Here is a 19817-nt window from a genome sequence, read left to right as displayed (position 1 = left end):
CTAACCCGCACATCTTTGTGACTGTGGGAGGAAACCGGAGCACCCGGAGGAAACCCACGCAGACACGGGGAGAATGTGCAAACTCCACACAGTCAGTCGCCTGAGTCGGGAATTGAACCCGGGTCTCTGGCGCTGTGAAGGCAGCAGTGCTAACCACTGCACCACCGTGCCGCCCACATTGGTTAGGCCACTGTTGGAATATGGTGTGCAATTTTGGTCTCCTTCCTATTGGAAAGATGTTGTGAAACTTGAAAGGGTTCAGAAAAGATTTACAAGCAGGTTGCCAGTGTTAGAGGACTTGAGCTACAGGGAGAGGCTGAATAGGCTGGGGCTGTTTTCCCTGGAGTGTCAGAAGCTGAGGGGTGTCCTTATAGAGGTTTACAAAATTATGAGGGGCATGGATAGGATAAATGGACAAAGTCCTTTCCCTGGGGTCGGGAAGTCCGGAACTAGAGGGCATAGGTTTAGGGTGAGAGAGTAAAAACAAGGACGCAGATGCTGGAAACCAGAGTCTAGATTAGAGTGGTGCTGAAAAAACACATCAGTTCAGGCAGCATTCGTGGAGCAGTAAAATCGACGTTTCGAACTCAGCACCGCCTTCCTAACCTGCAATCTTCTTCCTGACCTCTCCGCCCCCACCCCACTCTGACCTATCATCCTCACCTTAATCTCCGTCCACCTATCGCATTCCAACGCCCCTCCCCCAAGTCCCTCCTCCCTACCTTTTTTCTTAGCCTGCTGGACACACTTTCCTCATTCCTGAAGAAGGGCTTTTGCCCGAAACGTCGATTCTCCTGTTCCCTGGATGCTGCCTGACCTGCAGCGCTGTTCCAGCAACACATTTTCATTTTAGTCCCTTGCACAGGTGTGGAGGGGGAGGGTGTAGGAAACAGAGAAAAGAGGGTGTAAGAACAGATGAACAGATTTTTAGCAGTGGTGAACGATAAGATGATGTAAAATGACTTTAAATTAAGATGTGACTGGGGAAAAGGGGTTCCCTCTATTGAGTGAAAGAGAATGAAGAAACAACCACACAAGGTCATAGGGAGGCCAGAAGGGAGAATGTTGAACATGTGGTATTATACAGATCTGGCCAGAGATATATTTTCACTGTGGAGATCATCACCACCACCAGAAAAAGGAACGCAGATGCTTGACGTCTTATTGGCACTAGTAAGATTTTCATGCTGCCTTTGTATTGTAACATATAGACAAACAAATAACAGAATGACGTTTGTGCTGAGTGCTGTTTACCAGTCGCTTTTAATATTGTTTTAAATATGCAGTGCTTATTTTAAAATGCTTGTTCTAGAAGTTAGTATCAGATGGGGTTTAGGAGGTTAAGGGGTGACATTGTAGAAATTTATAAAATCATGGGAGGCATGGGTAAGATGAAAAGCCAAGAACTTTTCCAAAGGACAGGAAAATGTAATCATAGAGTGCATAGATTTAAGAGGGAAGATTTAAAAGGGAGGAAGAGCGAACTTCTTTTACACAGAGAGTGATGTTTATGAAATGAGCTGCCAGAGGAAGACTGGCAGATGCAAGTATAGCTCCAATATTTAAAAGACATTTGGACAAACATATGAATGGAAACCTTTTTGAGGCATTTGAGCCAAATGCAAGCAGATGGGACTAGCTTATATTGGAAAACCCGGCCGGCATGGACAAGTTGGACCAAATGTTGTGTTTGTGCACGATATAACTGTATGAATATAGAAAGCAAACAAAAGGAAAGAAAAGATGTGATGAAAACAAATTGGCAACAAATATCAAAACAAGCAGCACGAGCTTTTCCATTTATATAAGAATAGTTCAAGAGATGTGTGTGATCTTTGGTAGAAAGAAAGTCAGGAAAGTTTATTGAGGACATTTGGAGGGTGCGACTGGGGAACTGGCTACAGGGAACAGACAGATCATTTCCACCAGTATTTTACATCGTTCCTCACAGGTGAAGGTGCTGTAAATATTTCAATGATGTAAACAACATGGTAATAGGAGGTACGTTCTTGAACTGTCTCTAACAAAAGGAGCAAGTCATTTCTCAAACAGATAAGACCAAGGGTAAACAGATCATAAGCAATTCATAGCTGGTTTTGTAAGAAATGGTCACAGACAGGCTGGTGGCTCTGTGTGAAATATTCCATAACTCACTGGATTAAAGGAGTGTTCCAGTGAAACTGGCAACCATCCAATGTGGCGCCTGGCTGCAAGAAAGGAGCGAGACTGAAAGCAGGAACTATTAAGCCTCAACGTTATTGCTGGGAATCTGTGAGAGTCTGTGATGAAGGAAGGAACTTGAGGACATTTAGAAAAGCTTCACACAGAGTCAGCATGGTCTTGTTAAAGGCGAAGTATATTTTGTCTGTAAAATCATGCAAAGCTTTTCTGGAGATCCATGAGAATGCATCAAGAGGCCTTGATGAATGGTGGACTGATAGACATGAGGCTTTCCAGAGATTTTCCACAAAATAAAGGATCTTACACAAGACAGAAGCTCATACTATGACGGATAATGCATTAGCATTGGATGACAATTGGTAAACACTTAGAAATCGGAGAGTCAGGATTCATCGATCTTTATGAAAAAAATGTATCGACTGGAGTACCAGAAATATCAGACTGATGGCAAGAGCTGCTTACAATCTATACTGATAGTCTGACGGCGGGAGCTGAGTGCAATATACATCCGAGTTTGTGGATGACACTGAGAACAAAAAGGCAGGCTGTCATTTAATCGAAAGGACGCCCAAAAAAGGAGCAGTACAAAGGATTGGAATGTTCATCTGTATGAAACATAACGTCAGCATGCAGATGTAGAAATGTTCGTTTATTAGACTGGTTCCTGGAATGGAAGTGTTGATTTATTGAATACATCAAAAATGCTGAGGCCATTATTCATTGTGGTTTAAATGAATGAGGGTGGCATTACTGAAATGGACAAAATACAGGGGGGGGGGCTTGACAAAGTAAATGTTGAGAATGTGGTTCCACACCTGGGCAGAGCGTCTCACTCCGGGGCATAGATACAGAATAAGGAATATCGATTTCAAACTGAGATGCAAAGAATTGTCTTCTTTCAGAAGGTAGTGAATGGCTGGAATTCGCTAACCCAGAGAGTTGTGGAGGCTGGGTCACTGATTGTATTTACAGACGGTGTGGATTGGTTTCTGACATATCAGCGAGTTGAGGGATACAAGGGCTTAGCAGGAAAGTGGAGTTGAGCCCTGGAATAGATCAGCCATGCTCTTATTGAATGACAGTGCAAGTTTGAGGCGCCGAATAGCCAGTCTCAGTTACTGTTTCTTACGTTCTTATTTATGCTTTTGGTAAATAACTGGTTATTTTCCTGGAAGTCATGATGTAAAATGTTAAATCAGGGAGAGCAGAGGATTTGTCAGAGTTGACCTTATGTGGGGTATGGGGGCTGTATTCACAGCGAAGCTGGGTCTCTAAGACGATCTAAACCTGGTGCAGAAGTCACAGAGAGGGGAAGCCTGGAAAGAGGGATTTGGTGGGGGTCACTTCCTGACCCAGCCTAGATTTTCCAAGTGCATTTTAACCATGGGACTGGCCTCGATCTGCTCCTGTACTGCAGGACCAAAGGGCTGGATGGAACATCAGAACATAGCGCTGACGGACACGAGGGGGCCATTCAAACCTTTGACACTATTCCACCAGTCAATAAGGTCATGGCTCATCTCATTGTGTTCCCAGCTGCACTTTTCTCTCATTGCAACATTATCCCTGATTCACCTGACTATGAAAATACAGTCAAAGTCAGCCTCGATTTAATGTAAAGATTCAGCCATCCAAAACTTCTGCGAAAGAGAATTCCCACTTGAATGAATTCACACTTTGTGAGTTTCTCTTCACTCCGGTTCTGACTGGGGTTGGAGGGTGTCACTGTTTCCTTCTCTCGTTTCACTCCTCCACTCCTCGCAACATATTTTAAATGAAACCAGATATGGCAGATAATAAAGATCTAAGCCTGGATCAGGATCAGTTATCAGAATAAGTCAGTTAGATTTCTTCAATCAGCTGCAAGTAATTAATAGAACCAACTGAGGAGTATGATGGATATGTGGCTAGCACTGCTGCCTCACATCACCAAGGAGCAGGGTTCAATTCCAACCTCAGGTGACCCTCTATGTGGAGTTTGAACATTCTCCATGTATCTGTGTGGGTCCCCCCCCCCCCATGCTCCAGTTTCCTCCCAGAGTATAAAGATGTGCAGCCTAGAGTGGATTGACCATGCTAGTTTGCCCATTGTTGAAAGAGCGCCCCCTTCATGGTCACCTCTGTCAGTGTGAGGAATTGAACCTGCGCTGCTGGCCTCCCTGTGCCTCACAAACCAGCCGTCAAGCCAACTGAGTAGGAGATTGTGTAACTGTTACAGACAGAAACGGTCACAGAAAAAGGGCAAAAGGAACGTTCATAACAAGGAAAGTGGTACTATTCAGATAACGGTCAAGAAAACGGCTGAGGATAAAAGGTTAACTGCTCAAATTGTATTTCATAACCGTCCTGAAGAAGGGCTTATGCCCGAAACTTGGATTCTCCTGCTCCTCGGATGCTGCCTGGCCTGCTGTGTTTTTCCAGCATCACATTTGTCAACGCTGGTCTCCAGCATCTGCAGTCCTCACTTTCTCCAAGTGTTTAGAAGCTATGTTTAGCTGAATACAATAAAGTGAGACAAAGTGAAATAGCCAGAAAACTAATTATGATTGGATATAGAATATGAGCATATGTAGAGAGAGAGAGAGAGAGAGAGAGAGAGAGAGAGAGATGTAGAGAGATGAAAAATCGTCGTGTTAGTTCCCCTTATCTGCCATGCGCGGGTCAACTGTGCAGTGTCGCTCCGAACTGAGAAAGTTCAACAGTGTGATCGTTGACCATTGCAAAATGGCACCAATGCCAGTGATCACGGAATATCCAGGGGCATCAGTCCGATGGTGAGTACCTCCAGCCATGATGGGTTGAAGAATCGGGCTGGCATTAAATGAGATGAACATTATGAGATTGGGTGGTTAGTTAGTGAGGTGAGCTCGATAAGATAGAACCAGGAAACTAGATCAGCCTCGTACAGACAATCCCTTTGTCACACTCAATGAAAATGGCGCTGAGATTATTTATTGTTAGATTCAGACCAATGTATTGAAGGCTTTGCTGACCCCACACCCAGTTTCATGGTTGCAGAACAAATGTTCATCCAAAACACTCCATCATCTGTACTTACACCAATTTCCCCTTCACCTATCATTCCTGGTAATACTGGTTCATGCTGCAGAATGCAGTCAAACTGTCTTCATTTCAGCATTCTCAAACCTGTGACCTTACATGAAATTCTCTCTCAATCTCCCTTCCACTTCTTTCCCAAAATCCTTTTGATTGTTGGTAATTAAACTGACTTCCCCGCCATCTCTCTCTGGCAGGGACTGGAAAATACCGTCTAGAGAATGAGGACTCTGAATTAGAGTGATAATGCAACTAGACGGCCACTTCAGAGGCATGGGCTGTGACTCCAAGGTAGTGTTTAAAATCCTATCACAGCCGTTGTGAGAGATTAAATTCGAATGACAAAAAATGGAATGAAACCTAATTTCACTCATGGAAACCAGAAACTATCAGGATTTATTCTTATTATTTCACTGATATTCTTTGGTAAAGGAACGTAACATTATTGCCCAGTCTGTACTCAGTGTGACTTCAGACCAACAACAGAATTGTTGTCTCCATTTTTTCTTGACAAATGGCCGCGTGATCAAGGACAATTACTGATGGACAACAAATGCTGCCCTTGCCCGTGATGCTGGCATCCCGTGAAACAACAACATTCAAGTTGAAATGAACCAAGGAATGGTGGGTGCGAGAGATCGAAAATAAAATTCTCCAGCATCTGCAAGTGGTGGAGAATCTCAGCATGTATAGCAGCCTCTGTCAGGAGCAACCCAGATAACAGTTTGAGTCCAGTAACCCTGTTGCACAACTGAATGCAAACTGAGAAATAACATTATTTATCCTGGAAACAGGGATGGTTGGTTTGGAGAGTGAGGTGGGGGGCATTTTTAAATAGAATGGATGGAGAAATGGCCAAAAAGAGAGGAAAAGAAATGAAAAGTGATCAGATGGATTGCTGTTGATAAACTAAAAGGAAAACAAAATGGCAAGTTATTCTCACATTTCCCCATTTCCCATATTCTTGAATATCACGTCCGTTTAGATATGTCCCTGTTTATAGCGAGTTAGGTTCCCTCTGTCTCTCTTCTCTGAGTGTCATGATCAAATCCATTGGCAATATTGGTGCTGCCCTTATAGTTGCTGAGATACAGAGAAACGTAATGTTACATTGTCAACTACGTCGTTGAGGAGAGAAACTGTTACTGTGGGACTGTGCAGAGATGCAACAGCTTTCTCAGCCAGGTAGAGAAACTCAGAAGTGGAAATAGTTTTCAACACTGAACCCGTGCACCATGTGTGTGGGGAATTGATTTGTTCCTGTCATTGGAAAATCAGTCGAGGTTCTGTGGATACATATCTCGGGTTTGTATTGCTAGCTGGTGGGTCTGGTGACCGACTCTATTAATTGCATTTACAGAGTGTCTGAGTCCATGGTAAACAAATGGAGATGAGACTCCACAGAAAGGAAGCTCTATAAATAGGGAGGAGTACAGTGCACTATCCTCCCTGGGATTCCCGGGGACATTTGTCTAAGCTGGACCAGGTGTCAGGTATGAAACCAATTTATTTCAAAATTGAGGTGGTCACTGTGCAGCCTCAAATCAGTGACAGGACTATGCTGATGCTCACCATGAATTAAACTGGATTAATTCTGGAACTTTCCAGGCAGGAGTGAGTAATATATCCATCATCACAGGAGTGCAGTCCTTCACTGTCTGACAGAACCCATCTGTCTGCTGAGAGCAATATATTGTGTCCATCTCCCTGAGGAAGGTACAGAAAAAACTTCCTGATGTACAAGGGAACAGAGTGACCGGTAAAAATGGGGAATTAATGAAAGGTACGTCTTTCAAAATCTCATTGAATTTAAGGTTGGTATATTGCTGCATCTGATGAGCTACATCCCAGAGTATTGAGGAGTGGCAGTAGAGCTAGTGAAAGAATTACTGATTATTCATCAAAGCTGTTTAGATTCTGGAAAGGATGCTCCAGACTGGAAAGCAGCGATTGCAAACCTAAATATTTAAAACAGGACGGAGAGAGCAAGCACAAACTAAACAGTGGTTAGCTTGATTTAAGCTGTGAGAAAAACATTGGAAACTTTCGTGAGGAATGTGACAACTAGACACTTGGAAAATAATGACATGATTCGGTAGAGTCAATCTAGATTCAGGAAGGGGAAATGATCTAGATCTATGATAAATCTGCTGGATTTTGCGGAGGTTGCCCGTTGTAACATTGACAATTGAGAACCAGTGGGAATGAAGTATTTGAATTTTCAGCAGACGTTTAACATGGTTGAATACAGGTGAGTAGAGATTGTTAGAATCCATGGGTAGGTAGGGGTGGAATACACCGAATGTATTAAAAGTGGGATAATCGAGAGAATAAAGAGAATAATATAATTATCTGGAGTGAAGGCTTTGGGGTATCAGAAGAATCAGTGTTTGGGCAATAGCTCTTCGCAAGATATAAAATATTTCGGATATGAACAACAAATATCATATTTCCCGTTTATGTTCATTAAATAGTGAGAGGTTGGGAAGTGCTGTTGTTGAAACAGACCTGGAAGTGCTTGGTCATAAGTCACAAACAGAATATTTACGCAGCAGGAAGTAAATGATATGTGGCTCTTCATGCAAAATGATTAAAGTACCAGACTAAATTTATCTTTCCCAATGATAGTGTTTTGTTGAGAGACTGTTAGGTGTATTGTGTACAGGTTGAATCAACTTTATAAAGAATGATCTCGTCAGCGATTCAGTCCAAAGGGGTTTCACTAAACTAAACCCTGGCATGATGTTACCATGAGGAGAAAGTGAAGAAACTTGTGCTTAATAAAGTGTGTTAAGGTGTTTGTGAGTTTATATTAAAAAAAAATGCTGAAGCACATTGAGTGTTGAAGATACAACATTGCCTCATTAAATCAATTAAAGGTATGCCCAGGCAAATTCACATTTCCTATGTATTGGTGTGCAAATATATCCAATGTACGTGTATTGGCTGGTGCCTGTTCTAGTCGAGGAGAGATCTGCACGGTAACAGCATGTAGATTGTGGTTTTTGAGGGTGGTGGTGGTGGGAGGTCCATCCAGTTATTGTATTGAAAACTGAAAACACAGCAGAATCATCTAGCCTGAGATAAGAAAACTTGCATCATTCTCCCTCAGTACTAACTTCACGAGAGCAATGGGTGATGGGAGATGTGATCAATAGCCAACGGTGCCAGCATTCAATCCAGTCCAGTAGTTTTGTGAACTGAAGGAACCATACTGAAAGGGGTTAAATGGAACTGTTTGTTCAGTGACTGTAAGTGATGTCAGTCTCCATGGATCCTAGTTGTGTCACTGGATGTTTTCCGTCTCCTATTAGTAAGGGGCCTCTTGCAATGGTTTATGCCATTGTAGCAGCAGATGCATCAACTCCAACGCTCAAAGGGATCAGAAGCTGCAGAGACAGAAAAAGGAGATTTAAACATCTGAGAATAGTCTGGAATGATCCATTAATGGATCAGAATCTGAGAACATTAGACTGGAATGCTGCAACAATGGACAGGAGTTTATCCTCGGGTCTTTTCTATTTTTCCTGGTCAACATTACCATCTCGGATATGGGGTGCACTGATGATTATCCAGGCGGGTTACTATCCTATCCTCGCTATTGTTGGTGTTCCTGGTAAGTTTCTTCATCTCCATCCATTTATGAACCTCTTCAACCATGGCGAACTTCGTTGTTATTTCTGTTATCTATATTTGACAAAGACGGAAACTATTGTCTTCAGTTTCAAATGCAAATTCCATTGGTTCCCCACAAATTTCAGAACCGCCCACACCCCCGCCCTCAAAAACATCGGAGAACGAGACTGTTCACAATACCGAATTTAAATAAATGAAATTCATTTATGTTTCGTTATTCTATCCATCACAAAACCTATCCACTACCAGCTCGATTATATGCCCAGTCACCATCTTGGCTTCATCTGACGCTTAATAAACCATTATCGAAGCTTTGGTAAAATTCAGACGTTATGGTTCCACCTCTCCTCTAAGCACTCTTTCAGTTGCAAATATTTCGATCACAACTTTGTTCTTGTCTCTACAATAACATAATGACACAAACAGTCTCTCAGAGCAGTAATGTCGGAAGGAATGTAATTCAGATGCGCAGGTTATTACACAGAAAGACACTGTTCCACATCCTATCACAGACGATGTCAGAAAGTAAATACAAAAGACAGGAATTGGAAATAACAACCATAACATTTCCAGCATTTTGTCTATATGTTCATCTATTTCACTGATGTCCTTTGGTAAATAGATCTTGTGTTATTATCTGGTCTGGCTTAAGATTGATGTGAGACCCAAAGCAATGTGCTTGGTCCTGTACTGCCTGAAAGAATGACCTCGCAGAAAATGACACTTGGTTAGGTCAACAAATGCTGCCCCTGTCAGCGATGCAGACATTCCAAGTAATAACAAAATTGAAGGTTAAATAAAGCAAAGAATGATGCAACAGATCAGAAACAATAACGAATGAGAAAGTGCAAGACAAACTGAGCAGGTGTGACAGCCCATCTTCCACAGCGGGTCGAGAGAAAAATAGAATTGGCAATTCGATTCTAATGACCGTACATCAGAACTGAACACAGTTGGGAAATAGCGTGATTGATGTTGGTGACACCGACATCTGTTATGAAGGGGAAAAGGACTGAGTTGAATAAATGGAGAAAGAGAGAGATAGAGAGAAAGAAGCAAACAAAGGGATTGTTGATGATCAGCTGGGATGGAAATAAAAAATAAAATTAAACCTTACTTATGTTTCTCCTGTTCCCATATTACTGATAAATATGACCATGTAAGGTATATGTCAAAGTTCCTGTTTAAAGTTATTCATGTCTGTTTTTCTCTCTTCCCTGAGTGGGATCATGTTCTTTTATTCATGAATGGGATGCTGGGCCAACATTTAATTCCCTTTCCTCATTGTCCTTGAGAAGGTTTTGGTGAGCTGCCTTCCTGACCCACTGCAGTCTGTGGGCTGTTAGTAGTCAGTGCTGAAGTCCATGCGGTTTCTTTTCTTTGAGGCTTTGAAGTGACTGACATAACTGAGTGGATGGATTAGCTATTTCAAACTGCAACTGAGAGTTCACCACATTGCTGTGGGTCTGGAATTACATGTAAGCCCGACCAGCTGAAGATGGTAGATTTCCTTTCCTGAAGGGCATGAGGGTGCCAGGTAGGACAATCGACAATGGTTTCATTGTTTCATTTGATTCTTAATTCCTGATATTTTATTGAATTCAATTCCCAACATTTGCCTTTGTGGGATTCGGATCCGGTGTCTGGGTCATTACCTGATTCCCTGGATTAATATTCGGAGACAATACAGCTAGATCATCGCCTCCTCAGTATCTCCAATCAACTCCAATGGCAATAGTGATGTTGTTGTTGGTGTGACTTTGCTTCATAAATAAATGATTGGCAAAAATGCCATCCTTCGCATTTTGTATTTATGAGAAGGCGAGATGATGGGAAGTCCTCTTGGTGAAAAGGAGCTGGATATCCTTGATCATGGGGCACTAACAGAATTCATACAGAGCAGTTGGGTACTGGCAGGTGGGACTAGATTGGGTTGGGATATCTGGTCGGCATGGACGGGTTGGACCAAAGGATCTGTTTCCATGCTGTGCATCTCTATGACTCTATGACTCAGCAAGTAATCAGCACAATAAATGAGTAGGTGCGTTCATTACAAATGATTAAAGTATGAGTGAAGACACCGTCCTGCAGTTGTGGAGTGTACTTGAGACAGTATTTTCTTTCATTTATAATCAATGATCTCCTTGGTACAGAGAGACGGTGTGATGGAGTTTCACCAGACTAATCCCTGCGGTGATGATACCATGAGGAGAGTTTGAAAGAAATGAGTGTTTAAGCTGTAACGATACAAAAAGAATGAAACGTGATTGCATTAACACTGGAGTGTTATGAATCAACACTCATTATTTCCAAACCAAAATACGGATAGCATTGGATAGAACATGTTTTCCATGATACGTGCCTTCACATTTGGACAAATGTATAGATAGGAAAGGTTTAGAAGGATATGGACCAAGCGCAGGGAAATGGGGTTTGCATGGATGGACATTTTGATCAGCATGAACCTGTTTGAGATAATGGGCCTGTCTCTGTGCTGTGGGATTCTATGACTCGATGAAAGTTTAAGAGATATATTGAGCCCCTATGTTGATTGAGAGAGAGCTCCAGGTTCTGAATGAAGTCTCACCGTCTGGATGTACAGTTGGTATGTGACCCTGTATTGAACGTCATGTTGTTCACAAATCTGTCATCAGATAGTATGAGCCATTCCCAACAGCTCTTACCTCCACACAGAACACTAGCCTGTCTTCTCTGACTTCGTTTTTGCTAAAAGCTGTTCATTGGCTCAAGTAGACTCTGTCCTTGATGTTTTTCAGAGGGTCAATAAAACGGGGTCAGGCTGCGATCAGTCTGGTTTGGTGCAGACACGAAAGAGATTTTCAGAGGCCTTTTATTTATATATAAACAAATGAAACTACATGGCAAAGTTGTCATGCTTTCGAAGTAACCTGTATAATGAACTGGGAATGGTCAGCTCTTTTCGCTGAGCTAGCTGAGTTGAGCTGAGCTGAGCAGTTTTCAGTTAAGTCTTGAACTGGGAAGTTCAACTGGGAGCTGTGTGGAAACTCTCTCTCTTTTCTGCCCTTCAGCTTCAACCTGGAAGCATGCATTCCAATATAACGTTTTTTCAAGGAAGTTTGATTATTGGGACTATTGTGTGTATTTGGAATAGCATAATTAAGTCTAGCTGGATAGGTTGAATTCTGTAGGTGTTCTTTATTCTGTTCATTGTGTTTCATTGTGTAACTTTGTGAATAACGTTTTTGTCTGATTTAAAAACATCCTAGCTAAAGTACTCCCGGTAATTTTGATTGGATAATGAACAAAACAAACTGCAAAGTTATGCTCAGGGCTGCTTGCTTCAGAATGATTTGAGTGGTCTAGCCTCGTCCATAACAGAGTGGGGACTCATTGCTGGATTTTCAACAGCGAGTGGGAGGTGCTAGTGTCTTTATTTCGGGTATTAGTTTGATTGGGTTGACAAAGCTTCGAATAGTAATGGCTATTTCAGTCACCAAACGTTTCCTGGGTGGGCATGCAGTGACTTTGGAAATTTTACGAAAAGTGAATAATACCAACTTGCAAGAATTAGCTGAGAAGCTGGAATTGGAAGTGACTGCTTCTGTGAGGAACGGAGAGATAATTACAGCAGTAGCTCGTCAATTAAACTTACTGGAGAAACCATCAGAATCTACAGAGATGGCAAGAATTCAGTTGCAAATGAAACATCTTGAGTTAACGTCGAGAGGCAAGGAAAGGGCAGCCAAAATGAAACATTTGACATTCGATAAAATGCAGAAGGTGGTGGGGGTGTGGGGGTGTGGAAGAGAGCAGGAGAACAGAGAGTAAAAAAATTGGCAAAAGGGAGAGCAACAGGGGAGAGAGAAAGAGACAGCTTTTGAATAGCAAAAACTGACACTTAAAAAGGAAAGTCAGTGTAAAAGGCTGGAGATAACGGCTGAGGGTGCGCTTAGTTAGGAAGAGAGTGAGGATGAGCAAGCCCCTGGTAGTCAGAAGACCTTTGCATCTCATTTGAAAAGTTGGCTAAACAAATGTAGTGGCCAGGGGCATTGCGGGTTTTGTTGATCCAAACCAAATGTGTAGGTCGGACTGGGGAGGTACTCACACCCCTCTCAGAGGAGGTATCTGGGGAGAACATTGTGTCTGCATTGGCAACCTTCCAGGAATCCAATGAGGAATCCTGGTCAAACTACACTGAGTTTGTAAGGATCAAACAGACTAATTTCGATAGTTGGATATGAGCTTTAAAATTCGAACAAAGCTATAATGCCCTTAGAGAGGTTAGTACTTGGAGGAATTAAAAAAAATCACTGCCTGAAGTAGTGCAAACTCAGGTGACAGAGCAGAGAGTGTAAGCAGCAAGGTTAGCTGCTGAAATGGCTGATGATTATGAACTGGTCCATAAACTTGGTTTGGCTTCCAGAACCAGTTATGGTCTCTGAGGGACAGAAATTGGAGCAAAGAGATATCCTCACGTGCAAAGGGAAAGGTAGATCACAGCGTAGATCATAAGGATAATTTACCACAGTAATAAAGAAAACCTTGAGGGGGACAAAGAAGTTAAAATACTATGGTGTTTTCATTGTAATAAAGTGGGCCACACAAAATCACAGTGTTGATGAGGTGGGAGATATAGGATAACTATGTAGGATAACTAGACAAGCCTGGAAGTTTTGTTGGACTCGTAACAAAAAGCGTAAGGGAAGTTAGGCTACTGCCTCAGAGTGTACAAGATGATCAGTGGACGTGCCAATTCTGCATAATAAACTTACATGAAAGGGTAAAGTTTATTCACATAGGCCAGCAGTAATTGGTAAGGAGGTTCCAATATTAATTGACACAGCATCTTTGCAATCTGTAATGCTGAGGGGTGAGGCTTTATGCACTCTTGAGAGACTATTACCAGAAAATATGCTGGTAACAGGAATTCATAGTGAGCCAAAAAGTGCTCAGTTATGTAAAGTGAGGCTGGAGAGTCCAGAGAAGAGTGGAGAATGTGTGGTAGGAGTACTGGACCCCTAACTCTCAGCTCCCAGAATAAAATTTGTCCTTGCAAATAATATAGCTGATTCACTGGTAGGCGTGCTGCCTACTCTAGTTGAAAAGCCAGTGGAGATGCAGGAAACTGAAGACCTGGAAAATGTTTATCCAGGAATTTCCCCTGATTGCGTGATCAGAAAATCACAGATACACAGGTTTAAGCAGGCAAAAGGCACAGACAAGGAAGCTGACGTAGAGTTATCTGAACGTTTCTTTTTGATCTGATAAGTGGAACAGAGAAGGATCAAGTAGGAAAACATGAACGTATTTTTAGCTCTGCGAAGTTGATTGAATTACAGTAGAAAGATGAGGAGTTAAAAAGTTATCTCAAAAGATATTTAACAAGAAAGAAAATGAATGCATTCCTGTGTGTTATTACTTAATAAATGATGTTTTAATGCGGATATGGAGATCAGCACACATTGAAGCAGGTCAGACGTGGACAGAAATTCATCAAATTGTTTTGTCTGTTGAGTGTAGAAAGAAGGTGCTGCGAGTGACACATGAGCGACCACTTGGAGATCATTTCGGGGTGAGGACAATACAGGCTGAAATACAAAGCTATTTTCATTGGCCTGGACTACACAAAATTTGTAGTTGAATATTGCCAGACATCTCAAACATGTCACACAGGCAGTAATAAAACCTGCAACTTTAATACCGATTCCAGCATTTGAGGAACCTTTCCCAAGAGTGTTGATAGATTGTGTAGGTCCCCTATCTCAACCCAAAAGTGGGAATAAGTATTTATTAACAATAATGGATGTGTCGACTAGATTTCCAGAGGCAGACCCATTATGCAACATTACAGCTAAAAGTGTTGTAGAAAAAAAAGCTTATTTTTTAACTAGGTACGGACTACCAATACAGATTCAGACAGATCAAACCTCACATCTGAACTATTCAAGCAGGTGATGTATAACTTAGGAATAAAGCAATTCAAGTCTACCACGTAGTATTCGGAATCACAGTGAGCGTGAGCGAGATGGTATCAAACAGTGAAGAAAATGTTGAGGGTTTATGGTCAGGATTATCCAGATGAATGCGATAAGGAAATTCAGAGACGCACGGAATGAATTGACCAAATCCAGACTATTTGAATTAATTTGTGAGCATGAAGTAAAAGGACCATTACTATTGGTTAACGAGAAATTAATAAATCAGAATTCAGAGACCACACATTTGAACGATGTGTCAAAATTTAGGAAACGCTTAAATAGAGCTGGAGAGTTGGCTATACAGCATTTAAAAGTATTGCAGCGTACAATGAAACAGGAAGTGGATCAGAAATCACAAGTTCGCAATTTTGCAATTGGGAATAAGGTATTCGTGTTACTTCCAGTAACAGTTGAGTCTTTAGAAGCAAGTTTTAGTGTACCTTATCAAATTGGGAAGAACTTGAATGAGGTGAACGACTTGGTATGGACTCCAGACAGGATGAGATCTCACAGAGTGTGTCATGTGAAAATGCTCAAAAGGTATTTTGAAATGGAAGGAAAGCAAGAGGAGAAGGTGTTAATGATGACATCACAGAGTGAAGAACCAAGTTCAGAGGATTCTGAATTGGACATTCCTCAAATCAAATTGAACAATGAGAAAGTTGTCAAAAATTGGGATAAACTATTGAGTTACCTTCCACAAGAAAAGCAAAGTGACCTGAAAGAGTTATTACGATATCGTGGAGAGATATGCGGCAATAAACTGGGAAGTACGAACATAATTGTGCATGACGTAGACACAGGGTATTCTGTTCTGATTAGGCAACATCCTGAGAGGCATGGCTGTCCAAAATTGGCACAGGTTCAGAAGTAGATAGAGCGCACACTCCAAAATGTCATAATCGAAGTGAGTTACAGTGACTGGAGTTCACATATAGTAATGGGACCAAAGCCAGATGGTACCCAATGGCCATGGTTGGACTATCACAAAGTCAATGCCGTTACAAAGACTGATGCATATCCAATTCCATATTTGGAGAATTGTGTCGAAAAAATGGGAGAAGTTATTTACATTTCTAAGTTGGATTTGCTGAGACGCTACTGGCAAGAACCTCTGCCAGAGACAGCGAAGGCAATTTCGGCTTGCATAACGCCAAATGGACTATATCAGTTTAAAGTTGTGGCATTTGTTATGAAAAACGATCCAGCCACGTTTTAGGGACTGATAATAAGGTCATTTCCGGATTACCCAACTATGTGGTGTACATTGATGACCTGGTGGTTTTTAGTCACTCATGAACTGAACATTTACAGCATTTATCGGACTGGTTCAATTGACTTCAGAAGGTAGGCTTGGTGGTAAACCGAGCTAAAAGTGAATTTGAGAAAGCCCAAGTCACGTTCCTGTGTCACGTTATTGGACATGAACAAATGGCCCCATGAGATATGAAAATGAAAGTAGTTGGGGAATGTTTCACACCGTCGACAAAAAGAAATATGCAGTGCTACGGTTCCTGGGATTGACTGGATTTTACTGAAAGTTTCTGCCAAACTTTAAGCAGTGTGGCTGCTCCGCTCACCGAATTGACAAGGGCAAGAACTCTCAGTGCACAGAGGACTGTCAAAAGGCATTTTACAGCCTAAAGACTGTGTTAACCACTGCCCCCAGTATTAGCTACACTAGATTACATGAAACCTTTCAAGGTGGGTAACGTTGCCAGTGATGGGGGTGTCGGTCCGGGTTTGCTGCAGGAGGGTGATGAGGGAATAGAAAGACCCATCGGGTATTTTTCTGGGAAGTCGAACGTTCATCCACAGAAATGTTCAACGGTGGAGAAAGAGACTTTAAACTTGTTGTTGGCATTACACCAGAACAGTTGTTTATATCACCAGCAATGCAACTGAGACAATCGTATACACTGATCATGACACATTGACATTTGTCGAAAATATTAAGGACAAAAATATCAGATTGCTAAGATGGAGCTTGTTGTTGCAGCCATTCAATCTGACCATTGTGCATGTGGCAGGTCGTGAAAGCGTGAAAGCTGATGAGTTATTGAGACTCGAATTAGATATTGAGGTGTTCGATGGTGGGTGTACCACGGCCTGAATTTGCATAGGTTTGTGTTTGAATGTTTACAGTTAGTATAGTGTATCTGTCTGTATTGACACTACTAACTGGGTTTGAAGGGTTAAAAATGCAGCTATCTTTTAGCATCGATGGTTCTTTGTTAGGGAGAGGTGACATATCACAAAGCAAGTCCATTTTTTGTCTAAAAGCTGTTCCTTGGCTCAAGGAGACTCTGTCCTTGATTTTTTTTTTCAGATGCATAATAAAACGGGGCCAAGCTCCGATCAGTCTGGTTTGGTACAGAGATGAAAAGGATTTTCAGAGGCCTTTGGTTTACATGGAAACAGATGAGACTTCAGGCCAAAGTGGTCATGCTTTATAAGTGACCAGTATAATTAACAGACAGTGGTGAGCTATTTTTGCTGAACTAACTGAGCTTAGCAGTTTTCAGTTTAGTTTTGAACTGGGAAGTTCAACTGGGAGCTGTGTGGAAACTCTCTCTCTTTTCTGACCTTCAACTTCTACCTGGAAGTTTGTGTTCCATTTATACTGGTTTTTATTGGGAGTTTGTTCATTGGGACTATTGTATATATTCAGAATAGAATAATTAAGTCTAGCTGAATAGGTTGAATTCTGTCGTGATTCTTTATTCTGTTCTTTGAGTTTTCTTGTTTAATTTTATGAATAAAGTTTTTGTCTGTTTTAAAATCTAGTAGTCAACCTAGCTAAATTACTCCGGGTAATTTTCATTGTGCACTTACCGAAACAATTTGCAAAGGTATGCTCTTGGCTGCCTGCTTAAAAATGTTTTGAGTGGTCTAGCCTAGTCCGTAATATCTCGGACATGGAAGGTGCTTCCTTGGGACTTGATACAAACCAATCACTTTCCCTCCTCATGGTCAGCAAACCACCTTAACATAGCACGTGTGTACCATTAGCAATGGGGCCAGGAGGAACAACGTGGAGCAGTCTGTCTATGCCGTCTATGCCTCATTTGTCGTGTTGCAGCAACAATGACATATTTCAGTGTAACAGTTTGGAGGGGCTGTATGGCCTCTTCTGTTCATGTGTCGAGGGACTGAATGTCTTCCTCCTGGCCAGAGGGAAGGCACTCAAAGACTTCAGTGGGAAGCCCGTGGTTCCTGCCTACCAAGACGTTGTGCTGACGAGACTCGATCTTCCTGAGTTATAGGAGACAAACGGAAAGCTGAAAAAACACTGCAAGCCATGCAGCATCATGAGCTGGGAAAGTCAACATTTTAGGTATAAATGTCCTTTAGAACTGGGCTGGTGGATAGGGGGAGCTGCAGATAAAGAGGGAAGGGGTGGTTGGGGTGGGGAGATCAGGGGGATGGTGAGTTATGGATATGTGGACACAAGTAGTGGGTGCAACCTGGTTGTGCGATGGGAGTGATGAATCCGGTTGCGAGCTGAAAGGTAGGATCGTTAGGTGGAATGGAAGACCTCCCAGTCACTTACTATTTCAATTCTCTTTTCCAATCCCTTTCCGTCATAGGCATTCTTGGCCTCCTCCATTGCCACAATGAACCAAACCATAATTTGGAGGAACAAGATCTCATCTGTCACATATGTGTGGGGAGTGTTTCCTTCTCTCAGGCGGTAGAGACGGTTACAACCAGACTGTTGGGGAGGCCAAATCACTGAAATGTTTGAGGGGTGCGAGTGGTGTCAGTGGATTTTGACACATCAGAGATTCGAGGGCTACAAAGAATTGGGCATGAAAGAGAAATTGCGGCCGAGTGCAGATCAGCCCTGACTTAGTGAATGGAAGGGCAGGTCTGAGGGGCGATGTCGCCTGATTTATTCCAGTATGCCCCATAGTCCAGTCACTTCATGGCCTCTTCCATTTCTTGTGTTACTGAATTCAAATTACTGAATAGACTGATCCTGCTGCTGTCTAACTGGATACTCGTGCTGCATGATCTAGTTACAGTTTTATAGGCGTGAGGGCTTATTGGCCTCCTCCTGTAATTGTATATCAGGCTCCACGGGCTGAAAAGCCTCATTCTGTTCTGGTGTAATTGTAATTCATATTTACTAAATCTACTGCTATTTGAGAAAGTGAGCTCTGCAGATGCTGGAGATCAGTGTCGAAAAGTGTGGCACTGGAAAAAACACGTCAAATCAGGCAGCATCAGAGGAACAGGAGAATCGATGTATTGGACGTTCCTGATAAAGGGCTTATGTCTGAAACATAGGTTCTCTTGCCTCTCGAATGCTGCCTGACCTGCTGTGTTTTTCCAACACCACATGTTTCGACATCTCCTGCCCTACCCAAGTCAATCTTCCTGGTCACTTCATCCAATTACATTAAGAAAATTATCAAGCACAAACTTCCTCACACAAAGCCACACTTACTATTCCTAAGCAAAGCCTGTCTTTCTAAATGCATGTAAATCTTATCCCTCAGAACCTTCTCAAGTAACTTAACTACCACGGATGTTCAACCTCGGGTCTATAGTTCCAAGGCTTTTCTGTTCAGTTCTTCTTGAATAAGGGCACATTTTCTATACTCCAGTCTTCCGGGACATTACCTGTAGTTAATGATGATCAACATTATAGGTCAGAGTCCCCGAAAATTCTTCTGGAGCCCCTTGAGGTGTTCTTGGATATATCGGGTAAGGACCATGAGATTTATCCACTTTCAAACATTCTAGTACGTCCAAAATCTCGTCTACTGTGACATGGATTGTCCCTAAGATATCACGACTAACTTTCTCAAGTTCTCATGTCATCATGTCTTTCTCCACGGTAAACATAGAGAAGACGTTCCACACATACTTGTCTACATTGGTCTTCCAGGGGACCTATTTCCTCTCCAGTTATTGCTTTTTCTTTTAATATGTTTAAAGTACCTTTTTGGATTCATCTTAATGTTCTCAGCCAAG

This window comes from Chiloscyllium plagiosum, unplaced genomic scaffold, assembly GCF_037043375.1.
Source record: "Chiloscyllium plagiosum isolate Xiang-an unplaced genomic scaffold, Cpla_swu_hap1 HiC_scaffold_45, whole genome shotgun sequence".
NCBI lineage: Eukaryota > Metazoa > Chordata > Chondrichthyes > Orectolobiformes > Hemiscylliidae > Chiloscyllium > Chiloscyllium plagiosum.
This window is presented reverse-complemented; position numbering follows the sequence as displayed.